The sequence below is a fragment of the Ochotona princeps genome, chromosome 9 (genome assembly GCF_030435755.1).
Source record: "Ochotona princeps isolate mOchPri1 chromosome 9, mOchPri1.hap1, whole genome shotgun sequence".
NCBI classification, from domain to species: Eukaryota; Metazoa; Chordata; class Mammalia; order Lagomorpha; family Ochotonidae; genus Ochotona; species Ochotona princeps.
In genome coordinates, this window is record NC_080840.1 from 71,211,069 (window position 1) to 71,235,644 (window position 24,576).

A 24,576-nucleotide genomic window follows, 5' to 3' on the forward strand; every position below is an offset into this window, starting at 1 on the left:
AATTAAGACTACCCATTGCACTTAATGAATTGACCTGAATCAAACTGTATCTATTTTACCCGCTGAAATCATTGCATCTCCACTCCTGAAGAAAAAGTCAAATCAAGAACAGATTGAATGTGGACTTAAGCTTGATTAAATATTAATGATCAAATATGTTTCCTTTAAAATAATTTGTACATTTATGAAATCATCCACTTCTACAAAGTAAAAAAAAAAAAAGGATCATTTAACTGATTTCTACTATTGCTCAATGAATATCATCAGTTACCAGCAAAAATCCATTAGTAGGATATCTCTACCAGAATGAAACACAAATCCAATGAACACTTATATGCAACACTGGGAAATTCAGGCTCCAGGCTGACGGAAATGATCCAAATGAGTAGCTCTCTTAAACGCTGAAAGGACACAATTGACACACCACTCCAAAGGATCATCCTTTTCAAGTGCTATACAATGTAGCAAATTTTCATAATTTTTTTTCATAAATAAAGGTAGTAATGACCAATGTAACTCAGTCATTATATAAGTCAATGAAGAAAGACTTAACCAGGAAATGCATGGGATAATATACAGAAAATGTAGATTATAGAATTTGAGTACAGATAAAAACACAAGCCACATTGCTAATAACAGAGTTAATACATTCCATAAGATTTGATAACATCAGTATTACTCCCAAAGGTTAAATAATCCAAATTTGTTTTTCTTGTATTCAAATGATATGATGTTTAATTAAAATATTATCAAATCTGGGCCAGGCACGGAAGCCTAGCGGCTAAAACCTTGCACACGCCAGGATCCCACACAGGTGTCAGTTCGTGTCCCAACTGTCCTGCTTCCTGTCAAGCTTCCTGCTTGTGGCCTAGGAAAGCAGTAGAGGACACCCCAAACCTTGGGACCCTGAACCTACTTGGGAAACCTGAAGGAAGTTCCAGGCTCCTGGTTTCAAATCAGCGCAACACAGGCCATTGCAGCTGCTTGGCAAGTGAATCAATAGATGGAAGATCTTTCACTCTGTCTCTCCTCCTCTCTGTATATTTGACTTTCCAATAAAAATACATAAATCTTTAAAAATATATTGTCAAATCTGATTCTTAAATAGTATGTTTACTGGTTAAAAATTATCCTACATATTTCAAGGAATATCATTTTAATTCACTTTCCATGTGGAACGTTTAACCAAAATATCTTGTTTTTTAGATCATTGCAATAAATTAACTTCTTGGAATGAAAAACAAAAATGAATAAAAGCTATATCTCATATATAGTACCCAAAGTATGACTCAATGACAGAGGTGGTATACACCATGGACTTTTAAAAAATAATTCATTTTTTCTTTGTCAATAGTGATCTCTGAAAAAATGATTTTGTCAATAGTGATCTCTGAAAAAAAGAATCATTTTTTCTTTGTCAATAGTGATCTCTGAAAAAATAAAGGAAATTTATTGGAAACACAGCATAGGAATTAACAGGCATACCAACTGAAGAGAAAGGTAAGATAAATAGTGAGGATATAGAAAGAAAAAGGGTAATCGTGCAACAATGTATTAGCCAAACTGCCCAAGGAAAGAGAAACAGAGAGAGAGAGAGAGAACATATTAGCCAAAAAGAATGACCAAACCACAGCAATCAAGAAGTTCCCACTTTACCTTCTAGAAATTTCTTGATCATGCCATCTAAAATATTCAAAGGTTTGAAACTCTCTTCGTAATAGTACTTTGTTCTTCCTGATTTTCATTAATATCCTCTAGGCTATTTCTGTACTAGTTGGTCTCAATGTTTTCTAATATCCACATACGTATTTCTTCTGCCTACAAAAATATGCCAGTAAAAAGGGGTTCTTAGAATCTCCTCATCATTGCAACAGTTGTAAATTCAGTTTTGTGACTTCTACTTCTGCTGAGTCTTTCAGAATGAGGGTTAACGCAGATGACGCCGATCAGATAAACTAGGCATTGTGGGGAAGCATTCACAAGTTAGAGGAACAGATCTGTGAGATGGTTTTTTTCTGTGGTCCCTCATCTCAACCACCAAATCCATGATGTGTCTTCCACTGTGCTTTCTGCCATATATATGGATGTTTATGGCCTGAAAGAAAATTGAAATATACCACTGAAAATATTGGCTGGACATTGCTGCTCCCTAGTTTCCCACTCTACTGCTTATGTTTAATGATCATAGTCATCATTATAGAAAAACACTACTATGGCAACAAGTTCTCTCCCAGTTCCCATAAAATGTTATCTCCTCTTGCCTTTTGAAGCCAATGGGCAGCAACAACTTCCTCTATAGCTAATCTGATACTTCAAAAGTTTTGAGCAATTTACCTACTCTGGTCATACCACAGCCGAATGAGAAGCGCACTTTTTTTAAATTCTTAAAGACTGAAGCATGTGTTTCACATAGGAACTAAAAGTGGCCCATAGTGATAGAGTGAGCTTGAGAAAAGTGATATAACAGCTGTTGGAGAAGCAACTGCCAAGGTTTGGCTATGATCTGAGTGTTGCCCCAGGTTTCCTATGTTGAAATTGAATCCCCATTGTAAAGCATTAAGAGGGAGGACACTTAATTCAACTGTGAAGCCTTTGGAGGAGTGGTTAAGATTGGATTCATCATTACAGTAGAACCCCATGATTGACTCCTGGTGACCATAAAAGAGGGTTAGAGAGACATAGGCACATGCACTTCCTCCTCCCACCCTTTGGACACTACTAGCAAGAAGGTGTCCTGAGATGTGGCCTCTCCACCCTGCACATCCAGGAACATGAGCCATAATAAACCTGTTTTCTTTATAAGGTAGTTAGCCTCAGGTATTTTCACTATCATTACGAACAAGCCTGATTAATACAGTATCCCTAATAAGCCTAGGAAAGACTTTGTATTTTTATCTTAAGTACATGGGAAGACCACTGGGATAGTAAGTTATCCTCACTGTTTCAAGGAGAAAGAGACTGTTTATAGAAAGAGATCAGATTTGGTGGGAAGGGTCATCCCATGAAGATGGAGAAGGTATTGTAGAGTACTGTCAGAACCAAAATTAGACTTGTCCTTACTAAACCAGTAGTATCAACCCAGCTAGAGGGTAGTTAGCAAAGCAGAGTCTGACTTTTCTCTAGATATTCTGAATCACAATCTGCATTTTAAACAAAATGCTAGGTGAGAAGTAATGAGTATTACAGCATTAGTAGATTCCAGAGACCAGGCAAAAGTATAGATGCTGGGCCCAGCATGGTAGCCTAATGGCTCAAGTTCTCCCTTGAAATCGCCAGGATCCCATATGGATGCCTGTTCGTGTCTCAGTGGCCTCACCTCCCATCTGACTCCCTGCCTGTGGCCTCTTGAAAGCAGTCAAGGATGGCCCAAAGTCTTGGGACCCTGCACCCACATGGGAGACCTGGAAGAAGCTCCTGGTTCCTGGCTCCTGGCTCGTGGCTCCTGGCTCCTGGCTCCTGGCTTCGGATTGGCTCAGCTCCGTCATTGTGGCTAGTTGAGGAGTGAATTGTTGAAAAGAAGATCTTCTCTCTGTCTCTCTTCTTTTCTGTATATCTGACTTTCCAATAAAAATAAATAAACCTTAAAAGAGAGAGAGAATAGATGCTGAAGGGCCTAGCAAATTAGGCTGAAGCTATTGGGCAGAGCCTCGAATACTGTGACTAAAGGATTTGAAGGATCCTGTACAAGTGCTCCCAGAAAGCCACAACACAATTCCTACTTCATCCTAGCTAAGTACTGTTAGTTGTCAAATTTAATATAAAACACAAAAGTAGAGGAATCTTTAGTAATATTTCAAACAAAATTAAACAATATAAAGATACTGTTAATAATGTGTTTTTGGACTTAAAGAAATGCCATTATCTGATTTGCAAGGATACTCACCCCATGCTGGTTTATATTCATTCTTCAGAAGCTCTGAAATGTCCTCAACAAAATGGGAAACAAAAATAGTCTTTGAAGCTGTGCATCAGTGAGTTGTTTATTCTTTTCATTCTTCATGTTCTACAGGCCAGGCTCAATTGCAAATGTGTTCTCTCAAGGAATGTAAATGTAGTCAATTACAGGGCTCTTCCCATCCTTGTTTTGGCACAGGAGCTGTTCTCTCTTCTGCTTTTTATTGAACATAGCGAATACAGATGTTCAAAATGCGTCACAAGAAAAAGGGGTCAGAATATCAGCAAAACTGACAATTCCAGAAAAAAAAATCATTTGAATATTGAATTTCAGTAAAATAATGTGTCACAAGAGGACTTTTCCCCTTGTTTCGTTCATCTGGTGTCTTTTTCCTTTTTTTTTTTTTTTAACCACAGTTTGAGACTCAAATGAAAAGACAGGGATAGCAGGTCTTCAGGAACTTGAGAGTGCACAGAGGGAGGACACAGGTAAAGGATACTGTGGACAAAAATGTTGGCAAGCACATTCTGAAAGATCTCTTCCACTTCTAGGAGAATTAGTATTAAGAAATGTGCAGAAATTAAGTACACAGAAAATGAAACTCACTAGAAGAACTGAGAGCCAAAGACAGATAACCAGGAGATCAGCCAGGAAGGGTCTTCTTCCTCCTGATGACAAGCCTGTTCTCCCAGACACAATCAGGTCCACTCCCATCCAGGTCATGAGCATTTCTCATCTGCAGTAGTATCCTACATGAATACGCATGTCTCTTTTGTTCAAACCTTATACTACTCCCCAACAGGAAGCCATTCTTCACAGAATAGCTAGAGGGTAAATCTTGTCACTTCCTTGCCAAGAATCCTTCAAAGACTTCCCTAGGTATTATAGATGAGATGAAAATTCTCTATCATTTGGCTCAAAACTCCACCTACTGGCCCCACCATTTTCCTTCATGCATACAAAATGCCTTGTTTCTGTTCCTCCAACATGTCAAGCTGTTCCCTATCTCAATCAAATATTCTCTCTGCCAAAATGTCCTTGTACTTCCTACTCCAATTCATGATTGTGAGCTTCTTATTTACATATTTATGAATTTATGTATGTATGTATGTATTTGTTTATTTAAGATTTATTTATTTGATTACAAAGTCAGATATACAGAGAGGAGAGACAGAGAGGAAGATCTTCTGTCCTGTGATTCACTCCCCAAGTGAGCCGCAACAGCCGGTGCACGCCAATCCGATGCCGGGAACCAGGAACCTCTTCCGGGTCTCCCACACGGATGCAGGGTCCCAAAGCATTGGGCCGTCCTCAACTGCTTTCCCAGGCCACAAGCAGGGAGCTGGATGGGAAGTGGAGCTGCCGGGATTAGAACCGGCGCCCATATGGGATCCCGGGGCGTTCAAGGCGAGGACTTTAGCTGCTAGACCACGCCGCCAGGCCCTATTTATTTATTTATTTATTTAGACTTCTGTCAATAGAATATCACAAGAGGGACTGTCTTGATTGTTCCTATATAGTAACCTCTGTTTCGGGCTTATTTTTATAACACTATCCTATTTGTATATTTTAATATCTTTTAACTTTGTGCGAATGTATGTCTATTTGCTTGCTTGTTATACGGTTCTTGTACTAATTTTCAATTGCTGTATAGCAAATCCAGCAACCTAACACACATTCATTATTTTGTAGTGGCTGTAGGTCAGGAATTCATGTGGACTTAGTCCCAGTTTCTGCAATTAAGGCTGTCAGCCAGTACCTGGGGTCATACCATGAGACCTCACTAGAGATGAGCTCATGTGTTCAAGTTTACTTCAGTTGTGGGAAGAATTCATTTCCTTGAAACTCAAAGACCAAGGGCACCAGCTCTTGCTGAGTGTCACCTAGAAACTGTCCTCACTTTCTTACCATGTGTGCATCCTAACATGAGCAGCAACAGGGAACATCTCTATACTAAATCTGCTAGCAAGGTAAGGTTTTACATAACATAAAATAACAAGAGTAGAATTACATCAGCTCTTCCATAGTCTGTTGGTCTGAAAAAAGTCACAGGTCCACTGACATCTGAGTGCAGTGGAGTATACTTGCATAAGAGTATGAACATCAGAAGTAACTAACAGGGCCAAATGAAGCTGTCCTGCCCAGTTCACCATCTGACTCCCAATGATTCATACCATTCTCACTTGCAAAACACATTCAGTCCCCTACAACATCCCTATTAAAATATCCTATTTTTGCCTCCTAACGTAAAATCAGTTCAAAATCCAAAATCACATTGTCTAAGCCAGGTCCAGGTAAGGAAAATGGCCTTCAGTTTACAACATTAAGTACAGTTCCAGAGACATAATTCTTTCTGTGAATGTATAAAACTAGAGACAAGTTATCTGTCTCCATATTTTCCATCTCAAGTATTACCTCTGAAAAAAATACAAAATAAGTCAATCTTGGTTATGCTTTATCTCCAGAATAGGCACTAGATCCAACGTCAATAGATGTTCAATAAATACTGTGATTAATGAGTGTGTAAGGGTACTTCAAAAGCCTGTGAAAACGCATACGCTCCATGAACTCTTTAAAGCTTTACTTTAAAGTACAACAGAACTGACATGAAGTACACTAGCTGATTCCGAGGTGTGACAAAGAACCCAGATACAGAGAATAAGGTACAAGGCTAGAAAGCAAATCAAAACTGAAGAATAATACAGCAGTTTGAACACTGAAGGAAAGCACAGGGGTAGGAAAACAGGAAGGAAAGAGTGAAGTAAGTACCAGAGCATGTTACCGAACCAGGTATTATGTCATTTTGTAAGTCTATTTAACAAACATCAGAAACTCTGGTAGTGATACAAGAGACAAACAGAAAGAAAAAAAATAAAAAAACCCTATCCCTACCCTCAAAGAATTTACAGAGAGCAAACACTGGGCTTACCAGGTGAGAAGCCTGTGTCCACCAACAGAGCTGCCAGAGTTCCACCCCTAGCTCTGGCTCCTGACTCCAGCTTCCAGCTAATGTGCACCCTGGGAGTCAGTGGTGATGGCCCAAGTTATTACGTCCTTGCCATACAGACTGAAGTCCTAAATTGAGCTACCAACTCCCTACATGGATCTCAGACAACTGTCTATCTAAGGCATGTTGAGAATAAACCAGCTGACGGAAGTGTACTCTTTCTCTCATTTGCTTGCCCTATCTTAGCTAACATGAGTAAATACATAAATAAATACATAAATGAAGATAAGTCTTTTACATAAATAACTAATCGCTTCTCAGCCTTTTGGCTGAGATCAAATGTAGTACATAAAAAACTATAATAGAAGAGACCTGATACAAGATAATAAACATTACATTAGTAAGCAGAGAATTAACAAAAGCACATGGCAGAAATACTAAGCCCCACATGTGGGAGGTTCAGGGAAATTATCCCAGAGACCAGGACCACTAAACTTCATCTTGAAGATTTAGTAGGAATTAGCGCAACCACCACCTGAGTTGTGATGGAAGCTACAGAAAAGACAGACAATGTTCCAGGAAGAAAGAGGAAAATATGCATGTTCATTTTGAAAGATGAAAGAGTATATGGCACAACCAAGAAATATTAAAGGGCTATAGCACAGATAGTCACAAGGAAAAATGTTAAAAGGTTAGGTGGGACACTTGGTCACAAGTGGAATTTGAATTTTATTCTGAGAACACTGTAGAACTATAGAATTCCAAACAAAAAGTCAAACTTTTATCTTAGAAAGTTCACTCTGGCTCCATTGTGCAAAAATTAATCAAATGGGAAACATCTAAATATTATGAAAAAGAGGAAATTGATATTGGAAATTAGGAATTGGAGAGGGTTGAAAATGTAACAGCAGAGAGAATAGGAAAATGAACTGAGCAATACTGGGGCGGTAAATGGATAGCAAGAATTACAGATTGCCTGAGCCCAAGGAGGATTAAGTGAAGGGGGTATAGCAACTGACAGAGAGGAGACAAGGGTAAGTGCCAATTGCCTGACTCTCAAAACTAGACGCACAGTAGTATGATTTGTTCAGATAGCAAACAAAACAAGAGAAGAGATGCAGCCTGGGAGCCAGACTGGATGTAGATGCAGCAAGCTGGAGTACTTTGAGTTGTCAGTGGGACTTCCAGGTGGAAAAGCCTGGAAGGCAGTTGGATGCACAGGGCTACAGAGTTCAAAAGAAAAATTTGACCAGGTCCCTAATTTTCTCCAGTTGATGAAAAACATTGGCTAAAGAGTATAACTAATAAAAGATTGGTAGTGGAAAACCTGAGAGATAAATGTTACCTGATGAAAAAAATCTAAATTTCATACACAAGAGATACAGCATATAGTCTCTTACATATTTCTCCTGTTTTGCATTTATGAAGCCATAGTATAGTATGTGGTACATCAGTTTAGACATTTAGTCACACAAGGTAAATTGAGCTCCTCTCTGCTCCTAATGAAGATGATATTAAAGCAGCAGTATTTTATAGTGTTATAAATCCTGCAGCTAGCATAGCAGAGTAGCAGGCTAAGCATGTTCCTGCAGCGCTGGCATCCCTATGGGTACTGGTTCCTGTACCAGCTGCTTCACTTCCAATCCTGCTCCCTGCTGATAGCCTGGGAAAGCAGCGGAGAATGGGTCAAGTCCTTAAGCCTGTGAACCTATGTGGGAGACCCAAAGGAAACTCATGGATCCCAGGCTAAGACCAGCCAGCTCCAGCCATGGTGGCCTTTTAGGGAATCAATCAGCACATGGAATATCTCTCTCACTCTCTTTCTGTCTCTCCTTCCCTCTCTGCAATTCTGCTTTTCTAATAAAAAATAAAAGAAAATTTTTAAAAATTATAAATACTAAGAACAAAGGAAAATAACAAGAGCAAGTTAAAATATCAACATGTGTTAACTTGTGAAAGAAAATAGTGGGGAGGTCCTTGACATCTGGGTACAGTGTTGAACTCAAGTTTTTTTGGTTTTGTTTTTGTTTTTTCTGTGTGCTACCAGAAAGATTTGAGACATGAAGCCTATGGATGAGTCACAGCATGGTACAGAACATGGAACTGTTTGAAAACTGTACTAAACGAGCAGATCTCCTTCCTTCCTCATTCTGCAGAATTAGATTAATACTCTTCCTAACCACCCCTGGGGCTTGGATGGTTTGTCTTTCAGAAATGTATCTACAAATAACTGAGAGTGGAAACACCAAGAACAACGGAGAATAAAGGTGCAGAAGTTATTAAAATAATAATAATTATATGAAAGCATATGAGTAAATTCCTGTATATTTTACCATAACTTTTCCAATAGTATTTATATGTAATATAGCAGTCATAATTTAATAGAATTTATATTTGTTTAATAAAAGACCATTAAATGGGAAAAATCATCTTTATTCAATTTTCTGTTTTGTTTTGTTTTGTTTTAAGAAGCAAAAAAATGCGTAAAATTATCCAACTTTTGTGACACCAGTTCTACTTTGATAATGATGGAAAGGAAGGAAAACAGGGTACTACAGTCGGGTACTATAGACCTGCAGACTTTTTAGGGCCATCAATAGTAAGAATATCATCAAGGGGCAAAGTTTTAAGTTCCCCAGAAAGCATGAATCATCTTTTTGAATTCCTTTTTAATTATGCCTCCAGTGGAGAATTCACCTAACGAAAAGATTTGGGGAATCCTTCCAAACCAAGGGTGTTGACAGTGAGGAGGTGTGCAGAACACAAACTCAGCCTTGCTCTCCCACGTGACTGCAGTCTTCATCCAGCACTGAAAGTCCTGCTTGCAAGGTCTTTCCTGAACTCCACCCTGAAGGGGCTGCAAAGCACTTCCCACCCAACCATGTCTTACCCGGCCACACCCAGCCTTGCCTAGCAACACCTCCAAAACTCAGAGGACAGAACGAGGACTTCTGTCTTTAACTGCTACCCAGAATCTGGATGGCCCACCCCCACTATCCAGATCTAGTTGGCTACTTTTTTGCTGACCTAAATCAGTAACCTTGAGACCCTGAAATGCTCGTGACATCATGGATCAGAGCTGATCTCGGTTCATAGCTCTGTGGGCTTGAGCAATTTCACCCACAATCCTTGTGCCTTCCCACTCTGCCTCAGACCTGCCCCAGCTTTTTTTGTGCTAAAGGATTCTATCTCTGAACTAAATCTTCCCAAGTTTTCCTAATCATCTTAAATGATTCCTTCATTTATCCTCTAACACTTTTTTTCTTTTGTTTTATTAGATTTGTTTCCAACAATTGCACTTTCAGTCAGCTCACTTCAGTTTCTTTCATATTCATAATATTCTGTGCTTCCAAAATTATATATTTATGAAAACAGACACACACTCAAAAACACACTCGCAAAAGTGCTCATTCCTAGATGGTAGTTTTACTGTTACCATAGAAACATATCAGTTTCATATCAAATCAGAGAGATGAATCATGGCTCATAAATATTTATTTTATTTTACATTTGAGTATTCCATCTTTAAGATCTGTGGGGAAAAAGGATATTTGTTTTCAATTTCTTTTTAACTTAAAATCTTCCTTTTAAAGATAGCATTTTGTTTTCACTCAAAATACAATGACATATTTAATGGATATGGTTCACTATTATTATTGTAATGATATAGTTCTTCATGTGTAAATATGAGATACATACATTCTCCATATATAATCATGAGATATATAAAGTCCTAACATATATAAAATTCTGGTGTATCATTAATTATTGCTCTATGCTGGATATCTTATAACCAATATGCTCATCTGTAGAATCACACATGATTAGTAGGGACTCTTAGCTACAAGGGCAAGGGATATATGTGTATGTTGCCAACTTAACGCAATAGAATGATTCGTATGGCTAAAGAAAAATATCACCAAGTCAAAGTAATTCAGTAAGAATTAAGTGAATTAATTCAGTAAGTACAGAATTAATTCAGTAAGAATAAGTGTTTTTTAGAGGGTGTTGAGTGGGGCAGGGAAATGGTTCTTAACAATCCTTTACAGTTTTGGATCACTTTTCAGTCTCCAAAGCACTCCACAAACATTCAACCTCCTTCATTGTAGAAGCAACTATTTTTGCTCAATTTTCTTTTCTGTGCTGCATTAAAAAGTCAGAATAGACAAATATATTTCCCCAAACCTCCTAAAAGCCTGAAACCTCAGTTGTTCTTGACTTCAAGTAAATGAAGTCCTTTTTTGTAGTTATTGGTGCTTCATATTAAATATTACCAAGTTTAATGAACCAACAGACTCTTTTTTTTATTAATTATTTTGCATTAGGTGACAGTTTCATAGGCTCTGGGAATCCCGCCACCCCTCCCCCTCCACTCCCCCCTGGTGGATTCCTCCACCTTGATGCAGTATTACAGTTCAAATTCAACCAAGATTCTTTCCTTGCAAACATATACCAAGCATGGAGTCCAGCTACTTATTGTCCAGATGGGTTGAACAGTTTCTTGGGGAGACCATTTCTGGTCCGAAGTTAGAGCTGGTAGAATATCATCCCAGTCAATTAAGAGTCCCAATATAACATCAAAGGCAAATAAAAGTAGAGTTTTAGAGGTTGGCAGAGTTCATGGAAAAACAAACTGGAATCTACTGGGAGAATAAAACAGCCTTTGGGGATCAGTTGGGAACCACAAGAGCCTAAGGAGAAGGAAAGGTCCTAGCCCAAAGTCAGGTATGGTTCAGGTGGGGCAATCGATTATCCCTTGATTGTCCACCAGGAATGATAACTTTACATGGCTCCTACAACTTCCCCAAGCCCAGTACCCAGAACACTTACAAACCCAAGGAAGATCCCTAGGACAGGCAGAAGAATGTTAATGAGAAGTTCCTAATCAGTACTTAGGGTTCAACTGAACCACTAATCCTGCATATCAGACATTGTTGATATATATAATCTCCCCAAGGTTCACAACAAAACACCTTTTATTCACCTTTGTAATTTTTCTAAAGATAAAGGTGAAGATGAAGTCACAAGACCAGGCTGTAGAGGGCATGGCCTCAAGGACCAAGAGGACTGTAACTCACATTCTGTGTCCTCAACACAGAATCTCTGTTGAACAACCTTAGTTTATTTTTGTTGTGTCTCTTTTATCCCCAACTGGATTTAAACGTGGAAGGGCAGTTATAACAAAGTTATTCTACTGTACCATGTTGTTGCCATGGACTCAAGTAGGTCAAGTAGATCAAGAAGGTAACTCAGAGGCTTGATGATCATGAGTACACAATATGCACAAGGTATTGGTACTAGCCGGTAAACCAAAAGGAAATCAAGTGAATGGCCTAAGCTATGTGGCAGCATCAAGGATCTTTCTACTAGTCTTCATTCTGAGATATTGAAGAGCATGCTTTCTGAGAAATTGGATCAGCACTATTGAGTCTCCCTCACACTGCACAAACCTGGAGGGCACAATTGCTTCATTTATGGTTTTTCTTTTTTTCTCACACAGGTTCAAGCAAGGAGGCAGGCAATGACTATCAGCTTAGTCATTTTTCCTGCTCCAAATCTGTCCATCACCTCTCAGAAACAGATATGCCTTAAGAGAAATTCAACTGCTTAGCCGTGAGTTTATTTTTATAAGAGAATTAAACCAATCACGTGTGCCCCCACCAAGATGATCTAATTACATCCCAAAGTCCACATCTTCAAGACCAACACATTAGATATTCCATATATGAGTTTAGGACATACATGAGCAGTAAGTCCCTAACAGTCTAATACATTAGGTTCTCTGACCACTATACTTCACAAAGTTAATCAACTTGGCTAAATATATTTTGCAGCTGGATAATGTAAGGCTTATTCATTGCTGTATTGCTTCCAGTTTCCAAAAACACCACCTCAGAAGCACTACGGTTTTCAATTACTTCTTGCTCTACAGTTTGAAATATTTCTTTAAAAAAAAGTTTGTTTATTTTATCAGAAAGGCATATTCAGAGAGAAGGCAATACAGAGAGAAAGATATTTCGTCCACTGGTTCACTCCTCAAATGGCTGCAATTGGCAGAGCTAAGCCAATCTGAAGTCAGGAGCCAGGCACTTCCTCCAGGTCTCCCCTGTGGGTGCAGGGTCCCTAACTTTAGGCTGTCTTCCACCATGCTCCCAGCTCACAAGCAGGGAATCAGAAGAGAAGTGGAGCAGCCAGGACACGAACCAGTGCCCACATCAATACCGGCACATGCAAGACTGGCCACCAGGCTACCACACAGATTCCAGTTTGACATATTTCCTCCAAAGATCATTGCCACTAATTATAACAATAAAGTTAAGTATGGTTAATTTGTATCATTGAGTAACAATTGGTATCCAGTGTATGACGCTTATATTCATCTCCTCTAACACTTGTCTGAAAAAAACAACACTTATAAAAGTGAAATTTCAAATAAATGAAGATTTTTCATTTTATATTTTTGAATAAAGAAAAAACACATTTCTAGGACCACATAATACCTTATGTTATATATCTATCTTGTTATTTTTTAAAGATTTACTGGTGCTGAGCCAATCCGAAGCCAGGAGCCAGGAGCCAGGGGCTTTCCTGGGTCTCCCACACGGGTGTAGGGTCCCAAGGCTTTGGGCCGTCCTCAACTGCTTTCCCAGGCCACAAGCAGGGAGCTGGATGGAAAGCAGGGCCACCAGGATTAGAACCGGTGCCCATATGGGATCCCGGTGCGTTCAAGGCAAGGACTTTAACCACTATGCTATCGCGTAGGGCCCCAGGGTAGGTTCTAAATGCCAAGTTTCCAACATCCTTCTTAGATTAATGACACATGACTTGCCTAGCACATACTATGTGACAAAACACCAATAACAATTTACAAGACAATGTACAGCCCAGGGCAGCTCATCCAAGCTTCAGTGTCTGAAGATTCTCTTACAGCTCATGATGTACGTCCGATGCTTGAATCATTGACCGTGAGTTTCCATTCAATTTCCAGTCTGCTCTAAAAGCAGTTAATATTTATATGGCTCAAAGCCCTACTCCTACATCACATATTGGTCTTTCTATTGTAACCTGCTCCCATACTGAGTCATCTCTTTAGTTTGAAGTATATAGGAGGTGCAGCAGGTTGAGCTGCCACTTGGGTCTGCCACATCCTGTGTAGGAGTGCTAGAAGACCTGTGACTGCTCTTGGTTCTTGACTTTGGCATGGCCCAGTGCAGAGTGATGTAGCTATTTTGTAATTAAACCAACAGTGTGGATCTCTCTCTCTCCTCTTCTCTGCCCATCTACCTTCCAAATAAATAAATAAATAAATCTTTGAAAATTTTCAAGTGACTCGCATAAGCAATCTTGTCCGTATAAACTACCAATAGCAACAGATACACCTATTATCACTTGGGATATAGCAAAATGTACAGCTTCACTTCAAACACTAGGGACTAAGGGGAAATGTGATATTTGTTCTTTTGGATATGACTTGTTTAACTTAATATAATGATCCCCAGGAGCATCCACTTCATAGCAAACATTAGAATTTCTCCCATTTTTGTGGCTAATATTCTACCATGTGTACATACCACATTTTCCTTAACAATCATCAGGTGATGTGCATTTAGAGTGATTCTCTACCTTACTCACTGTGCATTGAGCTTCTGTGAGTGTGACAGTTCAGATACCTCTTTCATACTCTGATTTAATTTCCCTTGGATACTTTCCTAGGAGTCATACTGTGGTTGTATTTTTAGTTTTCTGAGGAATCCCCATACGGTTTTCAATAACAGTTGTAATAATTTGTATCCCCAACAGCAATTTATCAGGGGACATCCTTGCCAGTGCTGTCTTGTTTTTCTTTTTAATTACAATAGCCATTCTAAGTGAAATGACATGATTCTTTATTTTCTTGATTTGCATTTCCCTGACTTCCTGAGAATTTTTTTATTTGTCTATGGCCATTTGCATTTCTTCCTTTCATAAATAAACCAGTTGATACCCTTTGTCTATTTCTTAATAGGTTTTTTTAATAATTGAAATTCTTAAGCTTTTATGTATTACAAATATTAATTCTTTATCAGATGAATAGTTGGAAAATTTTAAAATATTTCATCCCATTCTGTTGGTTGTTTGCTTATTTTTTAATATTTTCCCTTGCTGTGCAGAAGTTGCTTGTTTGATATAATCCCACTTTTCATTAATTGCCTATGCTTCCATGGTCTTATCCAAAAAGTCCTTGCATAGACCAATGCCTTTCCAATTAAATATTAATTTTTTAAAAAGATGGACTTTCAAGAAACTTAACTTGTGTTTCTTTTTCTTTATTTTAAATAATTATCCATTCCTACTGAAAAAGCAGATTCACAGAAAGAAGTACAGATAGAGAGGAAGACCCTCTGTTCATTGGTTCACTCCCCAGGTGGCCGCAGAGGCCTGACCTGTACCAATCCAAAGCCCCAGAATCCCGGAGCGTCATCTGGGTCTTCCATGTAGGTGCAGGCTGCCAAGGCTTTGGGCCACACTCCTGCTTTCTCAGGCCACAAGCACGGGGGCTGGATGGGAAATGGAACACCCAGGGTACGGACTGGTGCCCCTACAGGACCCAGGAGCATGCAAGGTGAGAATGTAACCACCAGACCATTGAGCCATGCCTGCCCAATTAACTTTTGAAGAAAACATAGCTGATCAATAGAAAAATGAGATTTGAAGCCATGCCTGTTTTTACCACCCAGTTTTCCAAGACTGGACTAATCTTCCATGTGGCTATGCCTCAGTTTAATACCATTTAACTACTGTTAAATGGTCATGGCTTCAGTGAAAAAAAGAGCATTTTTTATGAAATCTATTTAGTGCACTCAAAGTTTATCTTCAAAATAAGAGAGGCAATGAAATGTTAACGACAGAAATAGATTTGAGTTCTAATTTCTGCCAGTTTCTATTTAGCCACTAAATCTGTAATTCAAGTCAAAGCTTTTATAATCTCTGAACATCAGTTTCCATTCTATGAATGTTCACCCATATTCTGAGATGATTTTGACATTCAAGCAATGTTAATGAAAGCTACAGTCATGTTTGCGAAAGATCCTTATTGCCTCTAGTTTTTTATAAGACTTCAATACCTCATGACATTTCATACAATTCTAATATGCAAGTTCAATATTTACATCAATATGTAAGCTCTGCAATGTCAAAACTTAATTTTCCAATTAAACATCTTAAATCTCAAGCTCAGGTTCTGTTAAATGATGGAAATTCAAGTTCTTAGACAAATGGTATGCTGGACAAAGCAAGAACAGGCAAAATTCTAACTTTCTTATGCCCATTATACGCCTGAAGAAAACAAGCAAAACTTGGAAAATTTTTGTTGTTTTCCACACTGTCCTATCAGATAGAAGAAAATGTTGAAAAATTGCTGGTCCAAGAATCAAGGGAGAAGGAAACACCCTAAAATCCTCAGATATCAGATTCTTTTCTGCAACAACGATTGCTGGTTACGGAGGTACTATCAAGCGATAGAGTACTGATCACTATTCTTCACAGACTCCATGCTAGTAGACCATGTTTTGGAGCCAAAGAGGACCCAGTGAGGCAAGAGAGGACCCAGTGAGGCTCCCTGCTTTGGGGCTACATTCTCCAAGGTCTGTGCCCTTAGAGCAACATAAAATGCACAGAAGCTCTTACACAATTGAGCTCTGTTTAAATTATACACATTCCAGACATTAATCTGTGATTGCTAATCCCTCAGAGGCACTTAGAACTTGCAAACGTGAACCTCTCTGAGCAAAAATAAAATCTATAGTTAAAAAAAAACATTTTTATTTATAAAAAGCAGATACTTAAATAAGCAGAGTTAGATGAATGGAAATCTATAGAAGGAGACCATAGAAATATACCAAGCACTAAAAATATTGGAGCCAACCAGACATAAATTTAAAAAAGGAAAAAAAGGGGGGAAAAAGCACAGATGACAGAAAATATATGTTCTAAAATGTATACTATGAGAGTTTCAAAATTAGAAAAAATTAACAGAAATGATATTTGGATAAAACATTTTAAAACAGAAGAAGAATATTGAATGGTTGAAAAGCCATATAAATCCAGAACAATGGAAAATAAAAAGAAAACTGAACCTGTTCATACACGTGAGAGTATACACACTAAAAATGCAAAATCATCTGAAAATATAAAACAAAACTTTAAAAGTGGCCACAGTTATCTAGGAATGGTGGGATGAAAAAAACAGCTGACCTGTCAATGAACATAATGGGCAAAGTGTGAACATGCTGCAGGGAAACACTATGGATACCATAGTGATACCATGACAAGGAAGAACACAGAGGTAGACAAAGGAACACAGCAGCTACACAGACTCCAAGAAGTACTACAGGGAAGTTCTAAACAAAATATCCTCATACTGGCATAAAAATGGACATGCAGATCCATGGAGTAGAATAGCAATCTCAGAAAGCACTGTCTCCTCAACCAATGGTACTGGGGACATTGGACCTACATGTGCAGAACTATGAAAAACAACTCTATCTTTCACCTTCTACAAAAATCAAACCTAAATTAATCAAGGATCTGATAACTTCATATCAGCAGATCACTAGAGGAAAATGTTGGTGTTATCGTACAAGATAAAGGTGTACACAAAAACTTCTTGGAAAGGATTCCAAAAGCACACTCAATCAACACAAAAATAAACAAATGACATTACATCAAGCCAAGAAGCTTTTGAAATGCAAAGGACACCATCAATAAACTAAATCACAGTCTACAGAGAGGAAGAAAATATTTGCAAAGTATGCAACTTGCAAAAGATTAAGTCCAGACTCCATAAAGAGCTCAAGAAACTTAACAACAACAACAACAAAAGAATGCAATGAAGAAATGAGCAAGAGACAGGCATTTCTCAAAGGATGAAGTTCAAATGACCAAAAGCTCAAGTTCACAAGGCATCAGGAAATACAAATAAAAAACTACATTGAGGTTTCACCTCACCTTCATTAGACTAGGTATCATATGAAAATCAAAGCACAATCAATGCTGGCAAGCATTTGGAGGGAAGTGGACAGGATCAGGATGGACTACAACACCCATCGGTTCACGTGGAAGACAGGGCTGGAACCAGAACTGACCCAGCAATTGAAACGGCCAGCATGTGCATAAACTGATTGGGGCGATGAACTGTGCCAGACCCTGTACTGGCAAACTCATGCAAGAATCAGGTCTGGGATCACTTCAGATGAAGTTTCTTTGGAGATCTCTCCAACTGAACTGCTGACCTCAGAACCCCAACCATGAAGGCCCTATGTCAGCCAGTAGATTCTGAATAGATTTCATAGCAATTCGAATGACGGGATTGGCAGCAATCTAGAACTGTTGAACTATCAAAGCAGCTTAAGCAGGACCCTGGGAGTGCGCCTCGCATGGGGAACCTGGGATGGGAGTGAGGCTGAGTGGGGCTTCTCCCTTTTTTTCTCCCCTGACCCCAGATACAGGGGGGAAAATGATGATATTAGTGTGAAAACAATGGTATTGCCCACTTTCCTGTAGCCCTTGACCCTTTGTACCCTAAGTAACTAAAAAAGATTATTATATATATATATATATATATATATATATATATATATATAAATTTTTAAAAAGGAAAAGGTACCCTCATACACTGTTGGTGGGAATGTAAACTAGTATAACCATTGTGGTAGACACTATGCAGATTCCTCAGAGATCTGAAAATAGATCTACCGTATGACCTACATATCCCACTTCTGGGAACTTATCTAAATGAAATGAAATCAGCATATAAGAGACTTATATAGAAGCTCAATTTATAACAGTAAGCTGTGTAACCCCAATACCCATCAAAAGATGACTGGAAAAAGAAAATATGGCAAACAGAGGTTGGAGTGGTGGCATGATAAAGATAATCCTCCTCCTATGGTGCCAGCATCATGAATGGGCACCAGTTTATGTCCTGGTTTCTCAACTTTTGATCTAGCTCCCTGCCTATGACCTGAGAAAGCAGAGGAGCATGGCTCAAGTCCTTCGGCCCCTGCACACATGTAGGAGATCCAGAAAGAGTCTCCATACTCATCGCCTCAATGGCTCCTGACCATTGCGGTCATTTTGGGAGTGAACCAGTGGATGAAAGATCTCCATCTTTCTTTTACATTCTTTCCCTGTTTCTCCTTCTCCTTGTAAATCTGCCTTTCAAACAAAAATAAATAAATCTTCTGTTAAAAGAAAATGTAGTAAATATACACTATGAATACTACCAGTCATAAAAAGGTTAATTCATACAACATGCAACAAAATGAATCTACCTGAAAATCAATAAGCCAATCCCAAAAAGACAAATATCATATTTTCTCTAACTTGCAACAACTAACACACAGAACACACAACAATTTACTTTCTGTAAGAGAGATTAGCACACTGAGAATTAATTGTTATATACAGTGTCTTTATTCCTCAGTGATAGTAGGGATTTTATTTTTATTTTTTTATTATAATTGTATGTTATTTTATATTTTTTCCTTTCCCTCTACCTGCCATGAATGAGTTTTGTGGGGTTTTTTTTTTTTTGTTGTTTTGTTTTAATTTTTAAGTGAACAGGATTGAGTTAATCACGTTTCCTGACTGTATAATTATTTATTGGTACTGATCTTTGTAAATACTTCTTTAATTTTATTTTTGAGCCCAGCACAATGACTCAGTGGCTAAATCCTTGCCTTGCACACAACAGAATCCCATATGGGTGCCAGCTCATGTCCCAGCTGCTCCACTTCCTGTCCAGCTCCCTGCTTGTGATCTGGGTAAACAGTAGAAGATGGCCCAAGACCTTAGGACACTGCACCCATCTGGGAAACCTGGAAGAAGCTCCTGGCTTCTGGCTTCAGCTCTGGATGTTGAGCCACTTGGGGAGTGAACCAAAGGAAGAAAAGTTCCTTCTCTCTGTCTCTCCTTAGCTCTGTAAATTTGTCTTTCCAATAAAAAAAAATAAGTAAAAAAAAAGGAAAATTATTTTCTTCATATCCCCTACTTCCACTATTTCAACAAATGGAGAATATTGGGGTTTAATATATCCTTTTCTGCACACATTTTTTTATAAAATTTATTTATTTTTACTGGAAAGTCAGATTCACAGAGAGAAGGAGAGACAAAGTTCTTCCATTCACAGATTCACTCCCCAAATGGACAAAACTGCCAGAGCTGAGTTTATTCCAAGCCAGGAGCCAGGAGCCAGGAGCTTCTTCTGGGTCTTCCACGTGGGTGCAGGGTCTCAAGGCTTTGGGCCATCCTCTGCTGCTTTCCCAGGCCATAAGCAGGGGGGGTGGAAGGGAAGTGGAGCAGCTAGGATACAGACCAGCACCCATATGGGGTCCTGGCACATGCAAGGTGAAGACTTTAGTCACTAAGCTACCACACCAGGCCCTCTGCACACATTTTGATAAATTATGCTCTAATTAGTGGCAGATATTTTTAATAAAAGCATTGATATTCTGTGATACATTTGTTATATTCCCCTTTTCTTCACAGGCATCTTTTTAAGATCTACTTATAATTTGTTACATGCAGTCCTAATTGCTACATAATAACTCATAATATATAATTACCACATCTTGCCCACAGTTTTAGTTAATCTGGATTATTACAATAAAGTGGCTTAAATATGTATTGCTCATAGTTGTCAAAGCTGGAAGCTTGAGATCAGGGTGGTGACAGTGGCATCACAGTCAGTTAAAGGGCCTTCTCCAGTGACATAAAATGGACTATATTTGTGCCCCATAAACAAGAGAATGAAAGCATTTTCACGGTTCTCTTGGACAAGGACACCAATCCCATTAACAAGGGCTCCATTTCCATGCCATACTTGCTTCTCTAAAGCCCCTACCTCTTACTACTAAGATTAGGACTTCCACAGATAGATTTTGAGTGGACACACATGTTCAGTCCCTAACACCTATCCATCATCTCCTAAAAGAATCTCGTCACTTGGAATTCCCATCAACAATAACAGTTCAATAGCACTTCCACTCGCAAGTGCTGACTTGTGGATCTATGCAGAACGTTTCTGGCTGTCCACTCAGAAGCAGTATGTACATGCAGTTAATTTGAGTAACTATTGCCACAATGCTGAGTGGCCACCTTAGTTCACACTATCTCTAACGGGATATAAAATTTCATATATTTTCATTTATGAAGTATCTCAAAGTGTTCATGGGAAATGAAATCTAAAGATTTGCTGGAACAATAAAGTTTTTAAGCATCATACATCAAGTTTTTGAAAATTCCCTTTGTGAGTTTTTAAAAAATTTTATCAAAATAAACTTACCTTTTAATTCCAATTGTCCATTAATTTTTGAAGTACCATAATATTATTTTAAAAAATGGTGCAGATAGGTTTTCTAACTCATACTAGGGTAAGAAATGAGAAATCATACTGTAAAATGAAATTGGGATTTTTACGTTTCCTCTTTCCATGCATTACTTATTCATCCTCTGTCCATTTTTTGCCCATTGTTTATTTTTTTCTTGGCTCATTCTTGTACATTCTAAATATTAGTGAATTATTAGTTTTAAACTTCAGATATATATTCTTCACAATGTATTTGTTTTCTAGATCTAGCTTAGCAAAGTACTTCAAGTTGGGTAATTTAAAATCGTGGAATTTCATTTTTGTGATTTTCTTTTTTTTTTATTAATTCATTAATTACATTGTATTATGTGACACAGTTTCATAGGTACTTGGATTCTCCCCACCCCTCCCCAAACCTTCCCACCATGGTGGATTCCTCCACCTTGTTGCATAACCACAGTTCAAGTTCAGTTGAGAATCCCCCATTGCAAGCATATACCAAACATAGAGTCCAGCATCTTATTGTCCAGTCAAGTTCATCGGCTTCTTAGGTATACCCTCTCTGGTCTGAAAACAGAGCCAGCAGAGTATCATCCCAGTCAATCAAAAGCTCGAGAGTAGGCATCTGTCATCAAGACATTGACAGTTGCATGCTACCTTATGTTAGTTACCACGGATTGAGGGATTAACCCTTGCTCATGCTGGCTCAGAAAATTTTTCTCAGAGAAACAGAAGAAAAAATCACAATTCCAAAAAGTTATGTAAGACTAATAAACTTGAACGAAAGCTGCATCTTAAAATTTGTGGAAATAGCCTACAATCTACTTATCTGATCAGGACTTTTATCTCCAATAGGAAAGTGTTTGCTTGGGGAACCCTAAGTCACACAGAGTTATCTGGGCTTTCCTAATGAAGAAAGCCTTTAAGATGAGCCATCCCAAGGTACCCATCTCCACCAAAGCATAAAACTGACCAGGAATTCAATAGGACTCTCCTTGCTGTCTTAGGGTCTTTCTCCTCACATATGACATGGACAAATGGAATAATTCTCTTAATTTGATTCCCATTTCTCTATGTATGCAGAAAATGTTCTATATTTAACACTGTCTTTATGTAGTCAGAATAAAAGATGTCTTTTGTTATTGCCTCACTAATGGAGTTCTAATCCTAAGAATACCTCCTGGACAGCATCAACATTTTATAGTTTAGAAAAGCAAAGCATTGAATATCAATCTTTTTGTGGAGCAATCAAATCATTGTTTATCAGATATTGATTTTTTCACCTCCAAATGTAGAAGCTCCTTTCGTCCAAGTCACTTTTCTGCATTAGTAGCCATCATCATCGCAGAGTCTGAAGTAAACAGCAGCTTTCAAAAATCATACAGCTAGGGCTGTGCGATTGTCGGTCAGGCTGGCTCAACTTGCTGATGCCAGAATCCCATATGGGCACCAGTTCATGTTTCGGCTGTTCCACTTCCCATCCAACTCTCTGCTTGTGGCCTGGGAAAGCAGCGGAAGATTGTCCAGAGTTTTGGGACCCTGTCTGCATGTGGGAGACCCAAAAGAAAATCCTGGCTCCTGGTTTGGGATCGGCTCAGCTCCAGCACTTGTGGTCATTTGGGGGACTGAAACAGCAGATGAAAGATATTTGTCTCTGCTTTCATTCTCTCTGTACATTTGTCTTTCCAATAAAAATAAATAAATCTTAAAGAGATAGAGATAGAGAGACAGAGAACATACAACCAGGGGCCCAGTATTGTGGCTTGTGGATTAAGCTGTCACTTGCTGTACCAGCGTTTCATATGGACACCAGTTCAAGTCCCAGCTGTTTCTATTCTAATCCAGCTTCCTGCGGATGGCCTAAAAGAGCAACAGAGGATGGTCCGAGTGCTTGTGTTTCTACACTCCCTTGGGAGACCTAGAAGCAACTCCTGTTTCTTGGCTACTGTCTGGCCCAGCATCAGTGACTGTAGTCATTTGGGGAGTGAACACTAGATGGAAGATCTCTCCTCTCTATGTTTCTCCTTGTGTATTTGCCTCTACTTATAATTCTGAAGTTTAAATAAAATAAAATATAATTCTAAAAAATATCACACAAGAAGAATGTCATTGATGGAGTTCACTGATGCCAAGACGACCTTTCACAGTGACATCACAAGCCAAAGCTCTATTTTCTTATCCAGAGCCCCCTTCAGATGTTGGCCGTTCACATTATGACAGTATTCTCATGATAAGATGGCCAAAGGGAAATGTGACATTATGTCATTTTGGAGCATTTTTTCCTCTTTTTTCTAAATCAAATGTGCTAATGAATTCAACATTAGCTTAGCGTCCTTAATTTTACATATTAGTGAAGATACCTTCCTATGAGAAAAATTAAAGGCTAAAGAAAATTAGTTTAAAGCACTGGCCCTCAAATTCAAGTCCCTAGGTTACCACATTAAAGCTTACAGCACACTTGCTAACATTACAATTGTATATGTACTTAGCAATAGGCAATTATTATTTTGTGTAATGAACCAGGTCAAACACCTACCACACAGCTTTGAAGATAGAATTTTGGGGGCAGAATTGACCTAAGAACACATCCACTGCTAACGAGTCAGCTCTTCATGAACTATGCATTTTTTTTTTTTACTAGATAATCAAGTAAATCAGGACTTCCATGTTTGGAAACCATTGTTATAAAGCAATTACATGGAAAGCTACAAGAACAAAGAAACCAGAGAAGAGCAATTACAGAAATTCTAGCTGTCCCAAACCATTGTGCCTTGAGGAAATAATGAAAAGAATCTAGCAAAGAAGGGGGCAAAGGGACATTAGCAAAAAGAAAAAGCAAAACAAGACAAAAAACCACTGACCTTTCCATCTGAGTTCATTCACATGTGATTCAAATGATGGGTCTCTTTATGGTTATTGCTAAGCCACCTTGTGTGAGCCCATCAGTAGTCTTCACTTACGAATATTCCTCATCATAGGACAAAGTGTTACACCTAAATGGAAACAAAAATAAGTGATAATAAGCACAGATTTGTTTCTTACCAACTTTGGCCAATGAGGTAGATTCAAGTAGAATTCTAAAATAGGTTGAGAATTTTCATAACATGCAAAAGATGAACACAATTATGTACTCTGCAACTAATGAATTTTCCCAGGCAGGCAATAGGGAAAAACACGAAAGCAAAACCGTTCCAAGGAAAAGCTGCTACAAAAAAAAAGTGTTTTGGGGGAAAAAAATGAACAGAATTTGATTTGGATTTCATGAAAAAAGAACAGGAAATGAAACAAGCAAGCAAACAAAGGGAGAAAAAATGGGAAATAAAATACACTACACCCTAAGGAGCAAGAGACAGAAAATCTATGTAGCAATGAATAATCCCTGTGTCA

General features: G+C 38.5%; 1 long non-coding RNA gene across 1 annotated transcript; it reads right to left on the bottom strand.

Moving 5' to 3' along the window:
- Nucleotides 1-1,651: 1,651 nt before the first annotated feature.
- Nucleotides 1,652-24,133, bottom strand: LOC131481107 (uncharacterized). Its single transcript, XR_009246041.1, has 3 exons — nucleotides 24,051-24,133; nucleotides 3,884-4,108; nucleotides 1,652-1,818 (listed from the first exon to the last, which is right to left on the bottom strand). It is a non-coding gene; the product is annotated as an uncharacterized LOC131481107 (long non-coding RNA).
- Nucleotides 24,134-24,576: the final 443 nt, after the last annotated feature.